Source organism: Ochotona curzoniae, unplaced genomic scaffold (assembly GCF_017591425.1).
Source record: "Ochotona curzoniae isolate NIBS_2020 unplaced genomic scaffold, NIBS_Ocur_1.0 patch422, whole genome shotgun sequence".
NCBI classification, from domain to species: Eukaryota; Metazoa; Chordata; class Mammalia; order Lagomorpha; family Ochotonidae; genus Ochotona; species Ochotona curzoniae.
Genome location: NW_024466998.1, coordinates 635,999 through 657,044, shown reverse-complemented (window position 1 = coordinate 657,044; position 21,046 = coordinate 635,999). Strand labels below are relative to the sequence as shown.

At 43.5% G+C, this 21,046-nt stretch overlaps 1 protein-coding gene across 1 annotated transcript in view; it reads right to left on the bottom strand.

The window, feature by feature from the left end:
* The window catches only part of LOC121167675 (sodium/hydrogen exchanger 9-like), a 557,393-nt gene that overhangs the window by 519,674 nt on the left and 16,673 nt on the right, over nt 1–21,046 (bottom strand). The window lies entirely within an intron of this gene.

The following is a 21,046-nucleotide window of genomic DNA, read 5'->3' as shown; positions in this document are numbered from 1 at the left end:
TTTCAAATAAATGAATAAATAGAGAAGGAAATGATACATGATAGTGTCATGCGTACGTCTGAAAGGTTTTCCTAAGTACTGGAACGATGAGAAGCCTTTAACGGTGAGGCTGGAAGGGACTTCAAAAAGTTTGTGGAAAATGTGATAAAACATATGGGCTTGTTTGGCTGAAAAAAGTTTCATAATAGTGCAAAATGTGTATTTTGGAAAAACGGCATGATTTCAAAATTGTTTTTGCACTGGAGCAGCCAGATTTGGATGAGCACGCTGTGCGATAGGGGCGTCCCGAGAGGGATGCGGGTTCTTGAGAGGCAGCTTAACTGGCTCTGCCACAACACCGCCCCTACCTTCCCTTTTCAGGCATGCGTTCTTCCTCCTTTGCTAAGGCTGGGCCTCAAAAGTTACTTCCCTGGGAAATCTTTCTGATCTTTAAGTCCAAGTGATCGTGTTTTCTTCTGTACCTTTTCATCACACTGAACCCACTGTGGAGAGTCCTGTGACCCAGAACAGACTTCGTGGGAACACTGCTTTGTGTTTGCATTTTCCCTGTTACATGAGGAGCTTATCAAGGGCCGTGCGGATGGCTTTGTCAATGCTGCATCACTTGCATCCTCCCCCCGCCCCAGTGCCTAGCATTGTTGTTAAATACACATTTGCTCAATTGTAACACAGAAGTAAATTGGTGAGTCAAATCTGTTTGAATGGAATGGGATGATTCTTGCATCACAGGTCAATTTTGTTTGAGTAGAAATTAAGGAAAGCTTCTTCTGGCTCTACTCTCCACCTGGGCCTCCTGAGGCTTCTCAGCCCGCCCTTTGCCATAGCGACCCTCTCACTCTCCAAATCTAATCAATATTTAATTAACATTTAATTCATTCATATGGGGTGGAGGCACATGGAGCCAGGTTATCTCCCACACCGCAGTTAGCACCCATGGGTGCCGCATGTCCTCACGGCCCCGTCCTTGTCCTGAGCCCTCCACAGCTCTCCCAGCTCTCTCCTTGACTCACTCGGCACTGTTATTCCATATCTCTTGCCCCCACCTTCCATGATTTAAAACCATCAGAAGTGGGATGTGATGGGTCCAGCTTATCTTGTCCCCTGAGGCCCAGGCACTGGCCTGGGCACAGACAGGCTGACTTTGGGTAGGTGACGATTTCCAGGTGTACTGGCATGGTTCCCACCAGGCTGAGAATGCGGAGAAACAGAGCTGCAGAGAGAAACGGCCCTGGGCTGGCAGATGCTACGGCAAGTGCAAAAGCAAGAAACCAATCCCAGGATTTCTGCATAAGTAATTAAGAAAGCCCAAAGTCCATGGCTGCTCATCAGACGCATCTCTGACCAACATCTAGGAAGCACTTTATTATTTACTTATTTTATGTACTGTTAAAGAAAATAGTTTTGCTGTCACACACTGCACGTATCTAGAAAATACACTGTGACACAGACACCATGAAACACCTGCCATTTCTTCCATTGGATCGGCTCATTCACAAACCTGCGTGTACAAATCCCACGGAATGCAATGTCCAATGGGGAAAGCGAAGTCCATGATTTTCCCATGCCATACACCAAGCCAACATGTTGCAGTAGTTTAGTTTTCAGAAAATCTGTTTCATTCCACCCAGTTCCCCAGTTTATAAGTTATTGTGGGTCGTGGATACATTTAATCTGGGTCTGAAAATTTTATGATGGATTTCAGTGAGAAGCATTCATTTGGGCATGGAAGCGCTTAGCTCCCTCTTCTTCGGCTTTTAACCCATGAAAACCAAGGCAATAAGTTAACAGGAAAGCAGACCGTTCAAAGGTGTGATTTCAGGCTCTTGTTACCATGTGTGTGATCTGGAGCAGTGTGGAGGGCTAAGCGCTCAGAGCCAAGCTTCCTGGGTTCAAATCGCACGCATGCTCTTTTTCTATTTTAACCCTTTGTGCTGCCATTTTCTCATCCTTACAATGAGCACAATGATGTGGAAACCACATCTGAAGGTAATTTCAAGCATAAAGACTGAAAGAATGAATATCTGTAAAGCTTTCCTGTCAACGGCTAGCATCTAGCAAGCACTGTTTTCAAGAGATTTATTTTTGTTTGAAAGGCAGAATTATGGAGAGAAGGAAAGAGAGAGATTTTCCATATGCTGGTTCACTCTCCAAATGGTGCCAATGGCCAGAACTGAGCTATCCTGAAGCCAGAAGTGAAGCAAATTCTTCCAAGTTTCCCATATGGGTGGGCCTGGGTCACCATCCAATGCTTCCAGGATGTAAGCAGGAAGCTGGATTGGAAGTGGAGCAACTGGGACATAAACCAGTATACCCCATAGGATACCAGCACCACAGGAAGCTTAGCCTACTGTGCCACAGCACTGGCCCCCTAAAGAAGCACTTTTTAAGAACGTATTATTGAAAAGTAAAATATGTGAACAAATATTATCAAGTTTTACTATTTTTTTTTTACAAACCATCCATTATCGGGAAGATTAGACAATCATGTGAAATGTACATGAAACCTTAATTTTCCAAGTTTATTCTTTTTGCTAAGATGATCATAAATGCCATGATGGGCCTCTTTTTTACAAGGCTTCTTTGAGAGTATGCTAACTGCATATTTGAAAATGCAAGGCACAGAGGCATCTGAGAGCTTGAAGGACAAAGCAGGGCAGCTAGAGTCTTCAGGAGGAGAGAGACAGTATGACAACCTCCTGGACAGAAAACTCCTTGCCTTCACAGCTTTTCTGCAAAACAACAACAGCAACCAAACAAAAAAGAAACAAAAAACCCTGGGCTAATCACTCACCGGGAGCATTTCAATAATCAGAATGCCTGTTCCCCAGCATGCAGGTTAACAAATGTGCCATTGCATTGTATCTTCTGGAGCAGCCAGATGAAACTGGCAGGCTGGGAAGGGCATGCGGCCACGAGGACTGATTTGTGTATACAAAACAGATTTGTGTTCCTTTCAGTCTTGCTGCAAGCTAGGAGCTGCTAAATCAGACTTCTGCGAGAAACTCCAAACCCAGACAATTTCTCATAAAGGCTGGAGCTGCCGCTGTACCAACCTCCAGATGGGAATTCCACGTGGCATTTTCCCCAGCCTGGGTGTTCAAATCCTACCTTGGAGGTGAGGTTGTTTTCAAGGCAGGGCCAATGAAAACGTCTCATTGGAATGTGAGAGGCCAAAGAAATCTAAGCCAATGAGAGAAGGGGCAGAGCAAAAAGCTGAAAAGGCTCTGGCTAAGGCACTTCCATTAGCCTTTGAAGAGATCCATCTTTGGGGCAGGCGTTTGGCCCAGAGTTGCAGGTGTCTCTTGGAACACCTACATCTCCTGTTGGAGAGCCTGGGTTTGAGCGTTTTGAGCCTTCACTCTGCTTCTGATTGCAGCTTCTTGAAGACATGCACTCTGGCTAGCTAATAGCTCCAGGCCATGGGTCCCTGCTGGCCACGTGGGAGACCCAGATTTCATTCCAGCCTGTAGTTTTGACCTGGTACAGCCTCAGCCTCAGCTGTTACAAGCACTGGAGGAGAGGTGATATCTTGTCTGTTTCTCTCTCTCAACCTTTCACATAAATAAAAATAATTTGTTAAAAAGATATCAATCTTATAGGCAATGAAGGCCCAGCAGAATTTTTCTCAAAGATGTGCAATATGGCAGCCATTGGGCACAAGGTCTCTTGAGCTCTTGAATAGTAGCTAATGCAACTCAAGATCTGACTATTATTATTTCAACACCAGGGGCTCAGGACAACTGAACAGCACATTTATAAACAATCACTGGAATTTATACATCATATGATTTGGGGTTTCTTCAATTAAAAAATCGTATTGATATTTATGGAGTAGAATATGACATTTCCTTTTATTCCCTTTGTGCTCCTAGAAGGAACTGAAAAAATATTAGGACACTGATTTTGCCATATTCATTTCATATGTAGCTATTTCACACATATACAGGAATGCTGTTTTTCTTGAAAACAAGGATATTAATAGCACATACATGGGATTCCTGACATTTGTAACAAAATGGTCAGAGCCTGTGCGCTTACTTACATATCACACAGAAAATAATATATAGACAAAGTATAAAGTTTTGTAGTAGTAACTGTAGTTACTACTATGTCTTCATGAAATTATACCATCTATATGATGACATATCCCCCTTTCCCCATTTGGGATCAGTGTCATAAATCCCACTTCATTTTAAAATGATTTTTCACACCATATAAGACGTGGCTAATTTGGAGCATCAAAAAGACCACTATTTTTGAGGTGGAAGCATTCTGCGTTTCAACACAGCAGTAGAATTTTTAAATATTAGGATTTTTAAAGACTAGAATTCAATTCTTAAAGACATATTTATGGGGAGAGAGAAATGTTGTTTTTTTCCTCTCAATATTTTCATATAGCTACAGCAAGTTTGAAATATTATCTCACATGTAGCACCAATATTTTGGCCAGCTGTGGCCCAGATATATATTTACACCATCAATTCTAAAGCCTCCCAGAGTAGAAAAGAAACGCATGAAATTTCCAAATTTGGCAGAAAGCTATAGACATAAAATTTCCTTTGTGCCTGGGCATTAAATGACTAAACATGACTTATAAAAGATAAAATACCAGTGTTCTGCTCAACTATTAAATAAATAATCATGAGAAAAACCACCCTGTACAGGACTGTGACTTGGGTAGTATATTTCTCCCAAAAAGTTCTTCGAAAAATACTGTTTCATTAATTCTGACAACAGTCCTGAGCGGTAGCTGGCAAATGCAATGACCCTGATTTTCCAGACATAGAAGAAGAAATTAGCAGCAAGTGCAGTGTCAGTCAATGAGAGAAGGCTGTCACTGGGAGCTGGGTACATATGCACGGGCAAACCAAATGTTGACTTTGCAAGGGACCACCAGGCAAACCTAGCCACTTGAAACAAGATTTAGCAGTGTTCAGGAGAAGTCAGAATGAATAAGGGTTTTGCTATTTGGGCAACTGCTGATTCCCCTGGAAGAGTAAAAATGAACAAAATTGTACATTGACACTTTATGCTTTAAAAATTGAATGACCCTCTTCTTGCTGCAGAGAAATTGAAGATACTTTATAGCAGTGTGCATGGATTCCATTAGGGCTATCGCTGAAGGCAGAAAGGACACTGCTTAATCTCAGTACGAGGCATTGAGATCAGCTGTGATTCAGTTCTCCAGCACAGACACGCTCTGAGTTTGCTGAGCCTGCAAGAAGGCTTGCTGTTGCCAGCAGCACGTGAGCTGGCTTTGGAATTCCAGGTTGGCATCTTTCCATGGTGCACCAGCAGGCACTTTGCCTCTTTGGGGAACAACAGGTGAGCATTCCCTAAGCCATGGAGGAAATCATTGGTCCCCTAGAGTACAGTGGGCATCGAGTAAATTAAAAACATACCCAATTTCTACAGTAAATGCAAATATATTGCCAACTGAAGTTTGAGCTTCGTGTGTATTCTAATCTTAATCTTCTAAATGTTCACTTATTTATTTTAGAGAAGAGACAGGGTTCCCACCTGCTGCTTCATTTCCCAACCTCCTACAAGGGCTGCAAACTGAGAATGCTACCCAGATTCTTCATGAGGAACCTGAGGAGCCATCATTGTTGCCTCCTGGGGTCCGCACTAGTGGGAAGCTGGAATCAGGAAGTAGAGCCAAACTTTGACCCCTGCTCCTCTAATGTGGGATGCGGCCATTTTAGCCACTAGGCAAATGCCCACCCCATATGGCTTTTTTCAATATTTATTGAGTTTTAAATTTTATTGAAAAGGGAAAAGGACAGAGATCTTCCATCTGCTGGCTCATTCCCAAACGCCTACAGCAGGTGGGGCTGGTCCAGCCTAATGCCTGGAACCGTAATCTTCAGTCAGGGTCTGCCCTGCAGGTGGCAGGGATTCAGCTGCTGGAGTTTTCAGCTGCTGCATTCCAGGATACACATTAGCAGGAAGCTGGACCTGGGAGCAGAGCTGGGGTTTGAACTCAGGAACTTTCCTACCGTCTGCAAGAAATGAGATGCCAAATGCCTGCTCCTCCATGCATTTTTGATACAAACAGGAGACTTCAGTGAAAACCCGACTTACTATGCTTCATATGTCTTGACTTACTATGCATTATATGTCTGGAACACAGACGGCTCAATGACGTCTGTTTCCTGTACTCTGCTCCAAGTGATACTTTAAGAAGCTCAAGAGTGAGTCAAAGAGGAACAGACTCACAATGCTTAATGAAAATACCTGAGTACTAATTACATAAAATTGATCTAGCCACTTACTATCTCAGAGTCTGTCTTATCATTTGGACTACAGGCATGGAAAAGCTACTTTGTAGAGTTGTTTGTCAAGAGTCAATGTAATTACTTTAAAAGGTTCTCTTTGGTGCTCGGTTCTATTTTTCAAAAAGATTTCATTGATCTTGAATCCAAGTGACAGGAAAGGTTGGTTGGGGGTCAGAAAACAGAAGGTAGCCTTGAAGCATGGACAGACAAGGGGCAGTTCTCTAAGGTTGCTGGGGGAGTTTGGCCCCACCGGGGGACTGTCAGAGTGTGAGCCCCTCTCAAATAAGGTTGAGATGGCTTATACTTTGTTCATTCAAACATGGAGATGAGTTGAGCTACTTTGCACAAGCAAGATAAGCTAATAAAATGGCTATTGGGAGTATACATATGTGTGACCTCTAAGAAGGGTAGTTGGCCAGAGTCTTCAAGAGATTGACTGTTGTACACTATTTGGTTCAGAAATATCAGAGAAGGTACTTGCAAATGTAAGGGGGCTTCCAGAAGTTCACAGGAAACACATACTATGAAACAGTGACTGGATTTCAAACCCTTTTCAGTAAACGTAAACTTATCTTTTACTTCTTTTTCCCATGAACTCTATGTGAGGGAGCGGTGTGGAGTTAGAACCTGGATAAGACCAATTTTGGCCCCTAAGGGAAAAGCTTTGTAGTTTTCCCAAAGCTGTACATTTTATTCATTGGTTTTGTTTGCTTGCTTTGAAAAGCAGAGACACAGAGCTCTCACCAAAACAGGGCTAGGTCGATCTGGAAGGCAGAAGCCAAAAGCTCAGTTCAGTACTCCCGTGGAGGTGGGGACTCAGGCATTTGAACCACGGCCGTGTGCTTCCCCCCAGGTCTGCCTTAACGAGAAGCAGGAGTCAGGATTCAGATCCAGGAGGCAAACCCAGGAGTGCAAAAAAAAAAAAAAAAAGGGAAAGGAAAGGACAGGAAGTGCAGAAAAAGATGCCACAGCACAATGAGAAAGCAGCCAAAGATAAAAGGACAATCAGAGAAAAGCAGAATGTAGCCTGGGGCCAGACAGCCGGAGGGAGGCGAGCGCAGGCAGGAGCTGTCTTCCAGAGGCAGGGCCGCCAGGTTCCTCAACAGAACCACCACACCCAGTGAAACTGCCTTTAGATGCACCAGCACCTTCTCTGACTCATCCCTCAGGCCTGCACTGGCTCCAGCTTTCTCCCCATCACTCACACGGATCTGAAATGCAATGAACACAAAGAGGGACAACAATGCAAAGCCCTGAAATGAGCCAACATCTTCTCCCAGGCTGCAAGGAGAGAGGGACTGGGCAAAAGGTGATGCCAGGTACCCTCCCCGGATATCAGAGGGGGAGAATCAAAGAGAAAATAACAAAATTCCTACTCAAGAAGTGAATCCCATTTTTTTTTATTGGCTTCAACTAAGAAGCGAATGCAGAGGTGTAAGCCAAGGGCAAGGAGAGCGGTGAGAGAGCAGGAACCAAGGCTTCCAAACTCTTGGGGGGAGAGGCTTTGGGCAGGTGCTCAGGAACATGCAAGCGGGGGGAGGGAGCAGAGGGGCAGCAGGGGAGAACAGGACCCAGCGCACAAAGGGCACAAAAGAATGCAAAGTTTCAGCACTGGGAGAAGTCTTGCTGCATACACACATCCGTGGTCTTCCTGCTTAGGGCTTCCTTCCTTTGTCCTGGTGTTTGCCACTAAGCCCTTGTTCTGGCAGGCACTTGTAGGACAGGGGGCGCCGCATGTGAGCTGCTGTTTAACAAACCCCTGTGGGTCTCCAGGCAGGGTTGAGCTGCCTGAAAGGTCCAGCTAGGGGAGTGTGGGAAGAGGTGGCAGTTGCTCCAGGCGCCCGTCATGCCTGCCCTCCCACTCCTGGCTGGCCTCCTCCACCTTCACCTCTTCTACCTCTGGGAAACTATGTGAGACGCGCATCCAGCGAAGGCTGCCTCTGCTGGCAATCCTTTGCAATCCACAGAGATCAAGAGAAGCGTGTGGGCTGCTGCGGGGCACACAGAGGCAGCACAGAACCCGGGAACCCTGAGCCCCAGAGGCTTCCCTTTCACACCCTTGATCTGGATTTTGCTTCTAAGAAGTTTTAAATGATGAATCAGAGTTGAAGTCTTCCTTCCACTCCTCCCACAAAGGCACCAGATGTCCTAGCTTTCTGCGACTGCCCTTCTCCCGTGTCGTTAAATGTGGGCCCCTCAGCAGTCACTGTCATTACTAACGACGTAGTTTCTAATTCTGCAGAAATTTCATCAGCAAGGTCTTTCTGTGCCCTGCTCTTAAAAACACAGGACCAACTCCAAAGTCAAGTGCTTCCCATTACACTGATTATTTAAAAGTCTGCAAAAAAGATTCAGTTCTGAATACTAAATTAATAAGGCAGTTAACAAGTTCTCCATCTGATTTACACCACACAGAAGAAAAAAATATATATGTTAAAAAAAGATGTTGGAAATTCAGCAAAACCTATCATGAAATACTGTGAGATTACCTAGTTTTTAATGTAATAATACTTACCTATCCTAAAATGAACATCTTGTAAAGTTATCATGTAGGAAATTATATCACAAATATAATAGAACCACTTAATGAAGTTCTTAAAATAACAAATTATGAACATCTGAGTTACAATGAAACCTTTAAAAAAGATCAAAGGTTAATGAAAAGTAAAAAATAAAATATAAGGTGATTTAAGGAATGAGACCCCATATTTGCTATGATTTTTTTAAAGTATGATTAAGAATCTCAAAAGGCCTAATACAGAATTGGGCAGGTGAGCAATAAACGTGCATTGAATGGTCAACCCCTTGCAATGCCCTCAATCTACCGAATTACCAAAAATTACTGCAAGACTGTCATACCCCGCTAACTAAAGCAGAATTACAGATGCTAACGGTTATAATTTGTGCATCAAAGTTCATGGAGGGAAAATTAATTCACAGGGAAGTAGTTATTGGGGACCAATATAAAAATTACAATGTAATTGTCATTGAGGACTTGTGAGAATATAATACCCTAGCACTGATTACTTTTTAAAGTAATTTAAATTCCGGGAAGCGGAAATAGGCTACAACATTTTACAAGCAAAAATGACAGCTGTAACTCTGGTATTTTGTTGCAAGTACACCGTGTTTACAGGTGGATCATTGAGATCAAAACATTTATGCAATGTTAAAGACTTAACCTGGTAGCAAGGAGTTCTGGAAAAGAATATGGAACTTAGTGGAAACATGAGTCCTGCCTTAGGTCAATATTAATGAAGTCATAAGGGTTATCAGAACCTCAGCTGTTTCTTTGTCGCTCAGGATCCCTCTCCCTAGCTCCCAATCTGATATATTTATCACTTGCCAATGAATCCTACTAACTAATAGCAAAGTGCCACTGATACTTCGACAACACTATTACAGTTTTTGTATTGTCCTTCTATAGCGCACCGCTGGTGTCTTTCCCATAGTCCTTTGATCTAAGTACTGCGGACACTTCAGTTTTCCAAGTGTGGAGCCAAGGTTCAGAGTTGTTTGCCGAAAGGCACATGTCTGTGTGAGTAGCTAAGGCCTGACCTCAAACTGCAGGCCCGAGGCTTTGCAGATAACAGTAACACAAGAAAACAGATCGATTCATACATTTTGGGCACATAGTATGAGCCGGGTTCTGTTCTGAAGGTGTTCACGCACTGTCTGTAGTTCACAATGGCCTTACAGAGTAGCTAGGACTAACCCATATTTAACCAGTGCAGAAATTGGAGCAAAGGAAACTTAATATCTCGTTCCAGATCACACTAGATCAATGACATTTCAAGCAAGATCCACATTAAGCGCAACATCCCATTTGTCACCCATGGGTGGGTTCAGGTCACCCACAGCACTGACAAATAGATTCTCAATATCTGCAAATACATAAAGGATGTTTTGAGCTTCCTGGTGATTGGTCCAGCACGACGCCAGTGATAGGTAGTCTACATTTCACATATGGTTCCTGACGCACAAGAACAGCCACCTGCACCATCCTGTGACTCTACTAAGGAAGCTGTTTATTCTGGTCTGAATAGAGAAGCTCCAGGCAGCGCTCGCTCTCCTGGTCCAATTATTCATAGCCCAGCTTTCTCTCCTACCATCTTCCCTCCCCGCTCTACTCCCAACCTTCAACCCATGAGTCCCAAAGTCTGACTTAGCATAGAATTTCCTACAGTTTCTGGTCTTCCAACGGACTGACTAGTTGAATGGGTTGCCGTTGGCACTTGTGGAGCTGTCCTTCACATCAGAGATTGTGGTGTGCTTCTCTCCTAAGCCTGGCACGAGCCAGAGGAAAAAAGCAGAGACACGGACTGGACCTTGCCTCCCACCTCACCGAGAGCTATTTCTTTCTCAGGCCCCTGTGCATCAAGATTGACTTTACCCCCCCATACCCCCACTCCATCTGCTATAAATCTTAACCTGGGTCAATCTTTATACAAGAGGCAAGGAAATCATGCCTTACAATTTTCCTAAGTTTGCCCGATCTTTATCAAACCTTAACCATGGGGCCACTGACCTGGGGAAGCTGGGGCAAGGGCTGGGTCAGCAAGAAACACAGTTCTAGCAGGCAGGTGAGGGGATGGGGGACAGAGGTAGTTGCTGACATCAGCAGGAAGGATCACTTTATCTGAACGTGACACATTTCTCAGGGGTGTTCAAACCTGAAAAATAACACCGAACTTCCTCCACCCCACCCACCTCCGACTTTGCCCTCCAAAGGAAGCATCCATGTCCACAAGAGGCAGACATTAAGGAATCAAACAATATTTACAGCACACCTATCACTAAATAGAAATTCCCTTGCTTAGTTCAGAGGAGCAACCATCCAAATTAAGGATGACAAATCCTGGTTTTATAGAGAAGAAAGGGAAGTGAATTGTCCAGGAGTCTCAGTACTGGAAGAAGCAAAGGTGAAATTTTACCATAACTGCAAAGCAAATGCGATGTCTTATGTCACTTTCATGGTAGCAGAGTTTAAGATGAAGAAGTGACTCTCTTAACAGTAGAATTCTTTTTTTTTAAGGTTTATTTAGTTTTATTGCAAAGTCAGACATACAGAGAGGAGGAGAGAGAGAAAGGAAGATCTTCTGCCTCCCGATTCACTCCCCAAGTGGCTGCAATAGCCGGAGCTGCATGAATTCAAAGCCAGGAGCCTGGAGCCTCTTCCAGGTCTCCCATGCAGGTACAGGGTCCTGTGGCTTTGGGCCATCCTCGACTACTTCCTCAGGCCACAAGCAGGGAGCTGGATGGGATGTGGGGCTGCTGGTATTAGAACTAACACCCATTTGGGATCCCGGCGTGTGCAAGGTGAGGCCTTTAACCGCTAGGCTACCATGGCAAGCCCTTAACAGTAGAATTCTAAGACAGCATTTATAGGAAGGTAGACTTTCTGGCGAAGTGAAAACAAGATGTGTAGATATTTTCAGTTCAGCTAGACATGCAATTAAGTGACCATATATTCAATTGTGTGCTTGTGAACCAACACCTGCAAGGAAAACAGACACAAACAAATCCCACAAGCCCAGGTGTGTACAACTTGCCCAGTTTCTGTGATAAAAGTACTCCTACTGTGGTCCACCTCCAGCTCCCTTGCTACCCCATCATCTGCATGTGTAGCACACAGCCAGCTCGTGATCCAGGGTTCTGCCTGCTCTAACACACTGCTCATCTGATTTTACTCCAAGTCATTTTTTAGGCACCAATCTTGGATATGAAATCCATAGACTCTTCCCAGCCTGTGTTAAGGACAGTGTGTGAGCACTGGTTGTATGCAAATCGCCCTTAAGGGAGGGGCCTTGTTGCACCTGCTGCTGGGAGTGTGGTGAGCCCCTGCAGGCTTTGCCAAAACTTAAGGGCGCCCCTTCACCCCAAGTCGCATCCCTCTCCAGTGTGACCCCTCTCCCAGGTCAGAGCAGTTTGCTGTTTCAAAGGCCTGGCTGGGGACTCTGCTCAGGGCTCTGCTCAGGGCTCAGGATGACTCTGAGGTTGGGGAGTGAATCAGCAGATGGAAATCTCGTTCAGTCTCTATCTTACAAATAATGTGAAAATATATAAAGATATTTTAAGTAGAGTATTCAGTCTTTAGCCATTTTTGAAGTCATTACAGAGGCCATGTTCTGAAGGTAAAGTTCAACCAGGGGGAAGGAAAATGTGAAAACAAAGAAATTTTAAGTTCTTAAAATCAACAACAGTTCTCTAAATCAAAGTTTAGGGTGACAGCAGTGGAATCTGTCCAAGTAGGCTTATCCCATTGACTGCCAAGCTGGACTCTCTAGGAGCATCTTGTTAAGAGTCCAGATTGTCATGTAGAGAAGCATAAATCATGAAGGCTTGTTCTCTGCAGAATGGAGGACTCATCCACTCCATGTGGCAGGAGCAGCGAAGGCGTTTGCAGGCCCTGAATGCTGCTTCATCATTGTGTTGCTTGCTTCCTTTCAGTGTGCCTAGAAGAGGTGAAAGATTTCTATCCATCACCTTCCTTATCCTCCTCCGAGAATGCCCCAGGTCTAACTGCACACATACATCTTGTGGTTCAATGATTCTCTCTGGCCAAGCTGTTCCTGTTCCTGGAAGAACTGTGGTCCCCACAACTAGAACAATCCAGCAATGGAAAAGACTGGAAAGTGTAGAAACGGTTTACAAATAAATAGATACGTATTAAAACTCTGAACCACACAATGAAAAATAAATGAAAAAACCCTCATGCTCACTACTAAGATGTTTGGGAAGTGAAAAAAAAATTTAATTTAATTTACATATTGAATGCTGGGAAACGGGGTCAATGCTTTAAAAACAAAGATAGTTGAGCATAAAAAGTCAAATGATCAGTTATTTCTATAAGCAATTCCTTAAAATATTTTGAAACCACACAGCATTGTCAACACAATGATATGATCTGTGGTATCCTGTTTGTACTCTGGCAGTTCTCTCCACTGAAGCAACAGCCAGGACTGATCGCTCAGCAGTGCAGCACACTGCAGAATCACTTCCCTCCCCAACTGGTGGTGTCACTAGTTATACAGGAAGTGAAGACTTGGCAAAATTTACACTCGGCAGTTTCCTTTGACTTGTACATTATAGTCAACTGATTTATCAGTGATAGGAAGTATAAATTTAACTGTGCTGACAACTTTTTGAAAATTTGCTAGATCTGCAAGACTGTCCCAGCTAAACGCCCTGCTGACCCTTTCCGCTCAATATCGTAAACACACAATGTGCTAAATCAATGATGAATGAATTAATGATGAGCCAGATTGATTCATTCACTCATTAGTTTTAAAAACATGCTTATGATTTCCCCCTATAAACCAGCTCCTCCTCCTAACTTCTAACCTCATATTGCTGCCCCATCACCCTTGTAAGTCCAGAAGCCCAGCTGGTCAAAACCCTTGATAGCCTTTCTTCCTCGCTTATCTTGCATCTGCGCCTTGACTGTCATTCCAGTTCAGCGTCCATCTGTTTTCTCGCTTTTCACTTTCTGCCCTGCACACAGTAGCCGTACTGTCCCTTTGCATTTGTCTACATTGCACTCTGCCACCGAGTACCACAGCTGACATCAAGGGCTTTCCACATCAAGTTCTGCCTTTCATTTCTGGTCCTCTGTTTCCCTATACGTCAACAAATTTAATTCTTCCCTCAAAATATTTTATCTTCTTTCCCACTTTTATCTCTTTCCCTCCACCTGGAATGTCTCCCCAGCTATAACCCACACCACACATTGCACTACCACCAGATGCAATTTGCCTGCCCATCTTTGAAATCTTTCCTTTCACTCTAGCCAAAGTACATGGTACTTGCCCCAGTCCGTTTTTCTTAGAGTTTTCCATTTGAAAATCAAAGTTAAGGAGAGAAGGGGGGAAAGTGGGAGAAAGAGAGAAAGGTTCTTCAGAGAGAGAGAGAGAGAATCAATTTTCCACACTTACCAGGCGACCACAATGGCAATGGTTTGGACTAGACTGAATCCAGGAGCCAGGAACATCTTCCAGGACTCCCACGTAACTGGCAGGTGCCCAAGCACTTAGCCCATTATTCCTGCCTTTCCCAAGTCATTATCCAGGAGTGGGATAGGAGGTGGAGCACCCATATGGTATTCCAGTCTTATTTACTGGTAAACTCTTTGAGAACATATCTTATTTCAGAATTGAAATTAGTGGGACTCACTTTATTTCATTTGTGTTGAAAAAAAAAATAAATGAAGGGCAGAGAAATCATCCACTCTTAACAAGCAAATTTTGAACTTTGTATTGATATGAAATTAGCAAATGTTTAGCAGGTATTTTGTATTCCTAAATATTACTTATATAACAATTCATCGCTAAAGCGTTGGCTAATAGAATACAGAGCTGAGAGTGTTTAAAAGGGAGGTGGGGAGGGCCCAAAGGCAGCACTGTGGTGTAATGGGTAATGCTGCCATTTGTGCAGGTTTGTGTCCTGTGCTTCTCCACTTCCCACCCAGCCCCCTGTTAATGTACCTTAGAAAGCAGCGGCCGATGACCCAAGTGCTTGGGACCCTGTAGAGCACCCTGGTGGGACACCAAGCAGAAGCGTGTTGCTCCAGCCTATTGTGACCATCTGGGAAGCAAACCAGCAGATGAAAGACCTCGCTCATTCTCTCTCCCTCTCTTTCTGCATGTCTACCTTTAAAATCAATAAATATTTAAGATAACAATGAGAAATTGTTACAAATATCTTATAGCCACAGAATGGCCTGACCTGCCAGATGGTCCTGGAAACACTGGGTAGATACAGAGCAACACGGACTATTAACCCGCGGAGACACTTGTTTTGAGTTCACCATGTGCTCATAGCAGGCCGAGCAGTGCTGCTGTACTACTCAAGACACTGTCAGTAAAAATATTTTTTCTCTTTTCTACACTGTAATCTGTGTTGAATGTGAATAAAACAACTTGGCATATGCTATTTCCTGAACTTCCATTTGTTTACATGTGCCACAGAAGCACAGTGCATGCCTCCTTATCTGGATGCCAATAGCTCGAGCACTTTCCAGTGCTCCTCAGCAGAAGGAAACCACAATTCCATCAAAGCCCATTCTCCTTCCCACGTGCATCAATACCTGCCACACCAGTTAGGAGACCTTCCACAAGGCCAGAACACAGTTTGATGCTCAAGGTGGCTCGCCAGATACTGAAACCAAGAATTTCACCCAATCCTCTAAAATGCATTCTTCTAAAGAAAACTCATTTTCAAATCCTGCCATTTGCATAAACAAGGGTTTCTCATACAGACCTTCTCATGTAGCACAAACAGTGAGGCTCATGTGGGGCTTCTGTACCTCCACTGAGTGGAATCTCTCTCCCTTTGAACTCTGATCACCCTGTGCTGTCCCCACGGAGGTCACCCAACTGCTGTCTACGTAATGCCTGGCACTTCAGCCTCAGGTGCCCTGTCCTTTGTCCTCAGGGCACCTCTGACAGCCTGGCTGGTAGTGTCAGGTGCAGTAAGCTCTCAGGACCCAGGGTTAAATGCATAGGTCCAAATTGTGCTTGGACCCTCCCCTGAAGAAGCACCCAGAGCCACCATATCATTTCTCTGGACATGAATGTATTATCTGTTTCTACACAGCTAGGATTAGAGAACAATTTCAGGTCCTCCAAGTCTTCAGCATCCAGGAGACTACAACTCTCCCAACTCTGGGGTGATTGAACATAGTGCGAACTCTACCACCTGTGCGTGCTCCACCAAGCTCTCAGTCATTCAATCATCTATGCATTTGTTCACTAAATGTGCATGTAGCCACTGTTAAGCATGAAGCTCCACGGTAGGCTTTGGGGATACACTGGGTAATCAAAGAGGCATGTTCTCAACTTTTGTGATATTTACAGCCTAGTGGGCAATTAACAATGTAAGCAAAAATGCAGTGGATGCATACATAATTTCAGATAGCCCATGTACTATAGTGAGACACAAAGTAGAGAAATATGTGAGAAACGTTAGGGGCTAGCATCTCCTAAGAGATTGTATTTCAAGCCAAGATTAAAGGGATGCAACCTGATGTTCAAATGATAGAAATAAAACCATTTTAGGCAAGATGAATGACATATGCAGAGGTCCTGAGTCGAGTTCTAGTGTGTTGAGGAACAAAGTAGCTGGCAGACCTGCAGTAGCAGGGGACAGGGGTAAGAAATGCAAAGTAGCATCTCTCTCCCCACAATGTTCACCTGGGCTCTACATGGAACTTAAGCCAGTGGGAATTGTCCACTAAAAGAAGCTAGGTAGTTCCAGTACTGTGAAATAATGCTGGTTAAACCATAGCCTGCAACACTGACATCCTATATGTGCGCCAGTTCAAATGCCAGTTCATGTCTCTTCCGGCTCCACTTCTAATCCAGCTCCCTGCTAATGCCCTTGGGAAAACAATAGAAGTTGGCCTAGGTAGCACCCATGAGGATGATCTGAAAGCTCCTGGCACCTGACATGTGGGCAGTGGGGTGCTGAAGCCGCTCCCAGGAATAGGAAAGGCCTTCGCAGGATGGCGGCTGGTCCAGGGCCAGGAGGCAGGGTTGGTCTCACCAGCAGGTAAACAGGAAGTCACAGGGATAGGCTAATGCCCTTGCTGTGATTATGTCATTGCTACTGGCCTATCAGGTAGCGCCAAGTGGACCCACGGGGAGAAGTGATTGGTGGAGAGTGGTATAAAAGCAGCCGCTAAAAGCTATAAGACAGAGGAGGAGAAAGATGGGGAGAAGAACGATGGACAGAATGAGAAGAATGGGGCAGCAGAGAGGGGTTAGAAAAGCTAAGATCTTCGGGTGGAAAAGCTAAGGCGTACGGGGAGAAAAAGCAGAGAGGGGTTACAAAAGCAGTAAGACCTACGGAGAGAAAAGTACGGGGACAAGAATGGGGAAAAGCAGCAGAGAGGGGTACAAAAGCAATAAGGTCTACAAGGAGAACAGGGAGAAAAGCAGCAGAGAGAGGGCTAGAAAAGCAGCAGAGAAAAGCTAAGACCTACGAGGAAAAAAGCAGCAGAGAAAGAGTATAAAAGCAGCCGCTTTGGGCATTAAGGGGTACGGTTGCAGTTCCAGCTTTTCCCAGACCCTCAAGAGTATGCCTCGTCCTTAGTGTCGCTTCTGGTCGGTGACGCTGATGCCAGCCCAGCCCAACACTGGAAATTGTTGCCGTTTAGGGGTTAAATTAGTACATGGAAAGGCTCTCTCTCTCTCTCTCTCTCTCTCTTTCTCCCTATCATTCAAATTCTTATTAAGGCATATATTTGTTAAAGCACCTTGGTGATCTTCCAAAATCCCATATCTACAGTTAGTCTCTGAACCTATCATGTTAAAAACTCCAGGGGCAGAACATGGGACTCAGCATCGCTTTGTACCTTCCAAAGGATTCCAAAGTGTGGACCGTTTGGAGCCTCTTTACTTAAATCAATTTTTTTGTGTTAAAGTTCCTATTTTTATACCTAAATATGATAGCATTCACCTCAATGAAGCCAGGTCCCTTTTTGGCTCTGAATTGGGTGGCCTCTACTTGCAGAAATAAGCTCTTTTCACTCATCTATATGCAAAATTTTCTTTCCCTCACTGAGTCCCGTGATTCTCATATCTACCAGCCAGGTATGAAATCTTGGACACTTAGACAATTATCTTCACACTTATCTATCCAACAGGTTCTATTGATCCAAGCCTTGGATGCAGCCCTCCTTCCCTGGTCCTGGGATGCAGCCCTCCTTCCCTGGTCCTGGGATGTAGCCACCTTCACTGATCCCGGGATGCGGCCCTCCTCCCTCATCCTAGTACTGGCACACATTATGGTCTCACATTCCAGTCCATCTTGCCCTAATGATCTTTCTGAGCTCAATTACTACTGTCTACCTAAACTATACCCACACACCCTTCAAGGCCCTTCTGAATGCCCCCTTCTCCAGGTAGCCTGCCTAACAAGCTCACACATTTGTGACAACTAATCAGTGAACTTCTATAGTCCTCATGATCCATGTAACGTATTGGTTTTGCTCCCCAAAATTATGTTAAATAAATTACCAAAACAAATACACATTTTACTAATTCTTGGCATCTACCATGTATTCAAACATTACCCGGTACTAGTAATGGCATCACTAGTGCAGCAGCAGTTGCCATGGTAGTAAGGGCTACAGCAATGCTATCACAGCATAAATGCTCCACATCAGCCAGGGACTCAATCAACATCATCCTCTTTGAACATTAAAACAATTCTTGGTAGGAGTTACAGCACAGCAGGATAAGCCTCTGCCTTTTGCCTTTGATTCTGGCATCCCACGTGGGTGTTGATTCAAGTTCTAGTTGCTCCAATTCTAACATAGTTTCCTACAAAGGAGACCTGGAAGAAGCTCCAGGCTCCTGGCTTTGGTCTATTCTAGACTTGGTTATTTTGGCCATTTGGAAGGATGGAAGAATCTCTCTCTTTCTTTCCTCTCTCTCTTCCTCTCATTTGCCCTCCTCTCTTCTCACTGTAACTGTACTTTTTAAACAAATAAAAACTAAAATCTTTAAAATAAATAACCCACAAATTTACAAAATGGGTGTTACTTCCAACATGCAAACAGTTCCCATCTGGGGAATGGGAAGCCTAAGGAACTTATAAAAGATGACATATCCATGTAATTCCAAAGGTGTGCTTTGCTTTGTTTGTGTTTTTAAAGAAATCATTACTTCATGTCACTTCTGTGTAAGTCTTCCAATGAATAGGCACCACTTTGGAATCTCTTGGCAACTAACATGACTGATTGATATGAATAGTGGTGGACAATGGAGAACTATTCCTAAGACAGGCAGGATATGGGGTATACCAGCTAGAGTCTTCCAGCACTGACAATAACCACCAAATGTGCAACAAATGTTCTCCAGGCATTTACAGATAAGATCCTTTTGCCCTGATGTCATCTAACCTATCAAGTGCATCAGAAGCCACCCCCTATTGCCAGCAACCAGGGAATGGCTTGCTCTGAATGCTGCCTCACCTTTGAACAACCCCGGATGCTTGAAGAACAAATGATGATTATAACTCCATGAGTCATATGACTAAGAAGTTTATCCCAAAGTATCTCAGCCATTGGGGGTCAATCAAAAAATTTATATGCAAAACTATGTTTGTAAAACTATGCTTGTCAAACTAATGGTTAAACTAGTAATTAAGCTAATGCTACTCTAGATTTAATGATCTGTGCATACTTAAAATGTACTGCGTGTGTGAGTAAAAATTGGTCAATTTTTCAATTATTATGTAAAAGTCTTTTTGCTTTTGACTTGTTAATCTTACTCAGTGAAGTATTAAGCCTTTCTACATTAATTTAAATTGACTAAGCCTTTCACGTAAGTTTAAAATCTATTATCTGAAACACTAAGAAAAAAACAGTAGGAAAGGGAAGGGAGGAGGACGGAAGAGAGGGAGAAAGGGACCATCATGTTCTTATAATTGTGTCTATAAGTCACATTGAAAATCCTAAAGGTAAACATATATATGTACGTATATATATATGTGCATATATAGTGACCTAGCCACTTAGGTATTTTCTCTAGAACTTGGTATAAGTTTTAAAAGCAATGGCTTGATTATTGTTGATTAAGGAAGCAACACATCTCTTATACAATAAAAGTTCTAATCAGCAATTATTGGCTATCCTCTTAGAGAATAAAATTTCCATAGCAACAGGGATAATCACTAGCATCTTTAATTATCAGCCTTTCTTAGGAGAGTGACTTGCAAAAATGCAAATAAAAATGAGCAGGAAAATCAAGAAAAGTAATTAACTTACATCCAGGTGCTAACCAAAAGAAAATGAGAAAATATCCTTAAAATTTCTTTATCTTACCATATCTAATTAAGTGAACAGAAAGAATCATATGGAAGAGATAATCCACAGCAATGGTCTCAATATTCATTTCAAAAAAATAATATTTAATTTGCTTCGTGTGCTTCGTCTTACTTTTCCACATAAGTCTTATTTAGACTAACATTATAATCAGCTTGACTTTCCTTGGTCCTTTCTTCTGCTATGAGGAAGTTTATCTAAAAATGTGCTAGTGTAAGATAATGTGGAAGAAATTACTAAAATTACACTTGTGGAGTAATTGGCAATAGCATAGCCATTCTTGGCCCACACATCCAGGCCTCTCCAAATGAGAGAAATAAAACAAAGCAAAAAAAAAAAAAAAAACAACAACAACAACAGAATGCTGACAAGAAAAGTACGTCCATGTAGCACAAAAGTACTAAAGCATCCTTTCCCAGCGTCTGGAAGTCCTCAGCTCTGACCCCAGAGAGTCTGAAACAAGATCGTGCTTCCTAGCGCACACAGGATGCTTACACAGAAATACACCCGTTCTTCCCACAGCTGAGCCGGGACATGCAGGCGCTTCACAGGGAACCTCAGCTGCAGGCAGACCCAGAGTCCTGAGAACAGAGGGGAATTCTCCTGCTAGTTGCTGAAGCAGTTCGCAAGTCGGTGATAGTAATTTAGTTTTAAAAGCTGAGTCATTTCATTTCACAGTTTTTCTTTTTCTATCCAAGAATCACTGACTTAAAGCATGGCGACAAGAGCTCTTGAGACTGGCTGTGTGTCAGTGTATTTCTAAAACTCAAGCAGGCGAAAGCCAGCGATCCCAGTGGTAACAGCTTCATTCCTCTCCATGTTGCATTTCGTGCAAGGGAAATTTGAAACAAATAATCAACTGGTAATACACACACACACACACTACCATGAACACATCTAACGGCACTTAAAATACACATGTGAAAACCTGAGTCAACTA